The sequence below is a fragment of the Equus quagga genome, chromosome 2 (assembly GCF_021613505.1).
Source record: "Equus quagga isolate Etosha38 chromosome 2, UCLA_HA_Equagga_1.0, whole genome shotgun sequence".
NCBI lineage: Eukaryota > Metazoa > Chordata > Mammalia > Perissodactyla > Equidae > Equus > Equus quagga.
In genome coordinates this window covers 14,072,836-14,079,831 of record NC_060268.1, presented here as the reverse complement: position 1 = coordinate 14,079,831, position 6,996 = coordinate 14,072,836, and positions in this window count along the sequence as shown.

Below are 6,996 nucleotides of genomic sequence, written 5' to 3'. Positions count from 1 at the left end.
AGTGTATCCAGACCATGGAACACTATTCATCAATAAAAAGGAACAAACTATGTATTGATATACACAACACGCATGGATATTAAAGTCCTTATGCTGAATGAGAAAAGCTAGACAAAGAAAGTGTATACAGTATGATTCCATTTATATAAAGCAAACTAAGCTATCATGCCAGAAATCAGATCAGTGTTTTTCCCTGGGGCAGGGGTCAAGAGATGGATGGATGATAAAGTGATAAGAGAATACTCTAGAAGGGATGGACATGTTTATCATCTTGACTGTAGTAATGGTTTCAAAAGTGTACACATATGTCATAGTGTATTTATTGCACTTACTGTGTATTGATTATAACTCAATCAAGCTGTATGGCTTGATACCAATATTAACGTTAGAAGTAGTACTTAGAAGAACTAGTTAGGATTCTAAATTTGTGTCTTAGTAAAGCCCTAAGAATTGGTTTCTTCAAATTGTTTTACAAAAATTGGAGTCCTTTTGCAGGGATCAAAGATATATTTTATGAGTGCCCCATCTTTCCTACCCAAGTCATTCTGACCCTTCAGTGTTCAGTACATAGGCATCTCCTAGTCCCAGTACCTATGCTCAGTTTCCCAGCAAACTCTTATTAAACACAGAGAAAAAAAGACAGGGTACTCCAGTGCTTTGAGGCCTGCTGCCTCATTGGTTTTGGGGCAGCCTGCTATTTTTTAGACCGTAGTCAGCTAGACGTGTTCCAGATCTTGTTTCACGTCTACAGTCATAAATGTAGAAGTTGTCATCAGTGCTAAAAAATGTATGAAGGCTATGAAAATGCTGAAGACCCATCCAGGGTTCCCGGGGGACTTGCGTGAGAGGAGAACGGAAGACTGCTGGTTTACAGTGTTTTCAGAGTTAGAACTTTACGTCCACATACACATAAAATAGGTGATATTCCAGTACTAAAATGATCTCCTTTCTCCTAATGAACCTACTGAGATTATATAATTTTTAATGCAATTATTTGCTTTTTGAAAATCAAGTATGTACTTAAACTAAGTACAGGTAGTCTTCTCACTTTATGATTTAATAATATGAACACTGCTGTTCTAAATAACTACCCAGCTGTTAGAAGGATAAAGCCACAGATACTGTTTACAACCTAAGGTACTTTTTTTTCCTACCTCATTTTCTTTTTTTTAAAACAGTTTTATTGAGATGTAATTCACCTACCATACAATATACAATTTCAGCCATTTAAAGTGTGCAATCAGTGGTTCTTAGCATATTCACAGGGTTGTGTGACTATCACCACGATCTAATTTGAGACTATTCTTGTCACCCAAAAAGAAACCTTGTATCTATTAGTAGTCACTTCGCATCCTCCTCCTGCCTCTGTCCCAGCCCTAACCAACCGCTAATCTACTTTCTGTCTCTGTAGATTTGCCTATTCTGGACATGTCATATAAATAGAATCATGCAACCTGTGAGCTTTTGTGAGTGGCTTCTTTCATTTAGCATAATATTTCCAAGATTCATCAATGTTGTAGCATGTATCAATACTTCATTTCTTTTTATTCCACACAATGGAATTTTATTTTGTTTATCCTTTCATCTGTTGGTGGATATTTGTTTCCCCTACTCCACTTTTTGGCTATTATAAATAATGTACTATGAACATTTGTGTACTAGTTTTTATGTTGCATGTATGTTTTCTTTCTTTTGGGTATGTATCTAGAAGTGGAATTGCTAGGTCGTATAGTAACTCTGTTTAACATTTTGGGGGAACTACTAAGCTATTTTCCAAAGCATCTGCAACATTTTATATTCCTATCAGCAAAGTAGGAAGCTTCCAATTTCTCAACATCAACCTAAGGTACTTTTCAAGCTTCATTTTATTCCATAAATTGTAGGTCCTATGTTGCCAGGATGCAGATATATTTTAAGGAAGTTGTTTTCTCCAACTTTTCCAAGAGGCTTCAAATATGATTTTTCTTCCTCTAAGAAAATGCAGTTGAACTAGTTTATCCTAAAGTTAGTTGGACTAAGTTTATCCTAAGGTATCTTCTAACTCTAACTTTGTATGCTGCTCTGAATTCTTTGTCTTCCAACAGAAGGAATGGCTCTTCTTATTTGCACCTTACAATTTGACCTAAATAATGATGGCTATTTGGCAAGGAAAAATAAACAAAGCTGGAGTCCAAAAACTGAGTCATCGTTTTACATAAATCATTTATAGTCTCTACTAGTTGCCCTTTCTGCCTGTAAGCCAAAATCTTGGCATATTTTCTATGTCTTCAGTTGCTTTTGAAAAGTTCAGGTATTACTTTACAATGGATGAACAATTTAGTAAATGGGAAAAAGAAGGGAAGAGACTAAACCTACTTTCTACAGAGGTAACTTTCAATGTACAAATAGAATCACATGAATAATTTCCATCTAGGATGTTATGTTCATAGAATTAAGCAATACTAAATATAATATTAAAGTGATGTTGTACTTTTTATTCAAAAGCCACAAATTTTGAACTATGATCTACTTGTCATTCTTCCTCTTGGCTTCAGCGCCCAACAGATTTATAAACCACAGCTGTAGCTCATATGTTTGATGACTACTCCAGCAACTCTCACATTGATGAGGAATCTAAAGGGGAAATGAAGCAGCGTCCTGCCATTAGAATCTGTTGACGTTAAGGCTATGACATCTACAATATAGAGCCAGCTTAACAAAAGACCATAGGCTTTGGAGTCCAGATAGAAAATCGAGTGCGTCCCACGAATAAAATAGAGGAAGATGGCCATGGATATTAGCTCAGGGCCAGTCATCCTCAGCAAAAAGAGGAAGATTGGCAGTAGATGTTAGCTCAGGGCTAATCTTCCTCAAAAAAAAAACAAACAAAAAAAACACAACTGATTTCATAGCTTGTGGTCTTTTCTTGCCATTAGATTCAGTTGAGATTTTTCATCCATTTTTTTCTTTTTAGTCTACAGGATTACATTTTCATTAATCCATATTCAACTTATTCCTAGGAGGTTATCTTGGGCATATTTTTCTTTTTCTCATCTCCCTCAAAGAAAGTAGAAATTTGAGAAAACCAAGAAGATTTAGAGAATTTCACAACCAGATGATCATTGTTGTTGGCAAAGAGTAACTTGAATTTGAATGCCCTTGGAAATGAGGATGCTTGATACAATTATGATTATTATATCTACCAATTTTCTTTGGTCACTTCTTTAGAGAAAGAGACTAAAAACCATTCCAATTTGTATTGTATTTATGTGCTTTTCCATGTGTGTATCTCAAGGTGTTCAGCTATCATTCAGTTAATGTACATAATACTTCTGTGAAACTCATGGTCTAAAAACATTAATTAACTTATTTTACAAGTGGGTAAACTGCAGCCTAAAGTGGGTGAGTTGCTTAAGGCGTCTGGATAAGTCTAGGGAAGTTAACAGCAGCTCAAGTGCCAGGGCCTGCTGAATTAATATTGTACCCAGGAAATGAGTTCCTCCTAAAAGCAGAAATCTTTTTCTGAGCTAGCATGTCCCCAGTGAAATCCTTAAGTGTTTTTTTTCCCAATTAGATTCTTATTTATTTACATGAAAAATGTTTGGAACTCTATGCCCCACCCAAATCCTTCTCTTCAATGTTAATATCCTTGTTTATCCTGTGTGTGCGCGCGCATGTGTGTGCTTGTGTGTTTCACCCTTGGCAGGTTCTTTTTAAAGCTATTGTGTTAATTTTTGCCTCCTAGCATTCTTTCTTGGCCATATACTTAGTATTTAACTATTTTTATGCTGATAGTATAAGATTCTATTCAGTAGATTTTTGGCTATTATCTTTTGACTTATTTGCTGTAATGTCACATTGGTTTTCTTGTGTATCTTCATAAATGTAATTTTTAAGGTCTATTCACTTCTGGATTTTTGCACTCCCCAACAAAGTGCCAAGTCCTCCTAAATACAATACCTCTTGACTCCTTTCTTTTCCCTCCATCCCCAGAGTCACTGCCTTAGTTCATCCCTACTGGCTGCACTGGACCACCATAAAGGCTTCCTGACTTATCCCCTTGCCTCTTGTTTTTCCTCTTTAATCATCCTAGATAATGTCTCCAGAATCATGTTTCTATAATTTTATTCTGACCATATCAATATGCTGCTTAAAATCTTTTAATGGCTCACTTTGACTCTCAGCATAAAATGTGGTCTTCTTTGCTTGACACACCATGCTCTTCCTGATCTGGCATCCGTCTACTTCACCAACCTCATGTGATCCTACCCTGGGCTCTAGTCAGACTAAAACACTCACTATCCTCTACGCCTCTGCACATGCTGTTCCCTCTACCAGGGATCTTTCTTTACCCTGTGTCTAACGTGTCCCTCTTCCTTCTTAGAGTGAGAGTTCCTTCAGGGTGGAGCCATTTTTGTATCTGCAGAGGCTGGCAGAGTGCTAGATATATAGTGTGAGCTGAATACATGTTTGTGTGATTAGTTAGTACAATTAATAGTTGCATGACTACAGAATTCACCATCAACAGAAAATACCTTATAATGTCTACTGACAGTGAAATTCTGGAACATTTAAGCTGTGGTATCCCAAAATAGGACCTGGTTGGGACCTCAAGGGCGTCTGCAGTAGAGGAGGAGATCAGATGAAGGAATGAGGTGACAAACTTGGGGAAGCTCTATGAAGTTTGGTAATTTTAAAGGAACGTTGACAGAAAAAAGTACTAAATTTATAATAAGCAACTTTGTTTTCATGAATTTAACTCTTTCATTAAATTTGTCATGTATTTTGTGAGGTAAAGAGCTAAATAATATGGACGTTTACTGTAATCTTACTGTTTTTAGGTGTTTGAGTACCAGTAATGCTATATGAGAAAATGTTTTTCTTTTTGTTTATTTTTCAATGGCTGCTGAAATATGAAAATATCTTAACTCTGTTACCCTCCTTCCTCCTGAGCCTTCTGAGACACCCTGCACGGACAGCAGAGGGGAGAGAGGAGGCTGACACTAAGGAGTGACAAACCACAGGAAGCGTAAAACTTCCCACCCCCACAATTCTCCTCACGTAAGAAACTGGCCTTTTTAATGACGGTCATTGTCTCTAGACAAACATGTAGACGTTTAAAATTAAGTTAGATAATTCCACATACAGAATACTAATACTGGTATAGAAATGTCTCCTCAATATATCCTATAGTTGTAATATTTGCCTCAGGCATTTATTTAAAAACGTGTTAAGCATAGATATCACACAGCTATTTTCCAGTATTTTAGATTGTTTATACCTTTTTTCACTCCATCAATTAAAGATCCATAGTTTAACACGTCTAAACATCATAGTAGTGACAACAGTAGTTAAATACTTGTCCATAGTTTCTGTAACTTTAATTACGTGTCTGTGGAAAGCACCTATAATATGTAGGCTGTATTCCACTAATGACAGCTGAGTACTTTTTATTTTACAGATGAGGGGCTCAATGACCTGTAACTAGGTTTACAAATAGACCTCTCATGGTCTCTGGACTCATGGTCCAGAGTATTGCTAGTGTTCTCTCTCCTTCTGTCCTGTCCGGGGCATTCTAGAACGGGAGTTCTGGCATTGACCCAGGGCCACAGCAGCAGATTTTGCTTTAGAGGTTCATGCTTCTGAGGAGCAAACACTAGGGCAATTGGGATTCAGAGTTTAGGAAACATAGTTTCTACGGGTGTAGCATAAAGTGAAATTCAATAAATGTTATATGTTTGTAATTATGTGCCATACTGCTAATAAACTCATTTTTTCATGGATGATTACTATTTGTGTCTTATGTGTGCTCTCACTATTTGCGACAGTCAATATTGTTTGTTGTGTTTGAAATCAAGTGCTAAACATAACTTATTATAATAAACCAATAAATACATTTAATTACATATAAAACAATGAATATAAATATGAATAACAGCTACAAGCTATTTTAAAATACTTTTAATTTTTCTCCTTTTCTAGAAATCTCTTTCCAAAGTCTCAGAAAATCTGCACAACCTCCTGGAAACATCCATCCAATTGTTACTCAGAGATGCTGGAAGTTGACAGATACTTCCTACCTTTGCTTTAGCTTCTTTTTTGGGTGAGCAGCATGGTAAGAATATTTAATGGGTTTGCAGGAGTAAGTAATGCCTATATGAATAAGAAATTATTGGAATTTCAGCATTTATTCTGATATTCAATATTATACCAGACCCTAAATATTAAACTTATTAATTAATATCGACAGTAAAGGCAAAGTTCCAAACTTGTGTTTTTATTTCTAGCATTTTGTTTAGCTACTGACCAATAACTTCCTTTTAAAAGTTAGAATTGATGCCGCTGCAAATTCTTTTTCATAGGCAGGTGATGACAAAAAGTATATTAGATAACTCCCTTTGAAAAGACAGATCTCCACAAGGTCCTGAATTCGAAAACGTGGGTTAGTTTAGTTTAAAAAGGTAATTTAAATGTAATGCTAAATATGAGATTATTGGAACTAGTTAAGTGTACAAGTTTTGATGTTCCATTATATTCTTTTAAAAAATTTTTGCTTTCCCTGATTTCAAAAAAAAAAGTCATAATAGAAAAAAAAAAGGAAAATACAGAAATAAAAAAAAAACACCAAAAACACCAGTAATTGCTCTACCTAGATATAATCTCTATTTATATTTTGGAGGTTATCTTTCTAGCTGTGCTTTTCCCTAGCAATTGCAATTATTTTTTAGTTTAGTTCTTGTGCTAATCTGTTCAGATAAAACTGTGTACAAGGAATCTTACAGAACAGAGATCTAATAAACGGGATACAATGTAACCTGCCTTCCCCTCCACCCTTCTCCCATGAGAGAAGCTACTTCTGGTTTTTCTGTCACATCTGGACTTGGTATACAGAGTTAGTGAATAAAGAAAGACACATATTTATACTTTTAACAGAATAAAAGAAACGAGGGAAAACCAAAATTTTTCAGATAAAATTTTTTTTAAAGATTTTATTTTTCTTTTTTCGCCCCAAAGCCC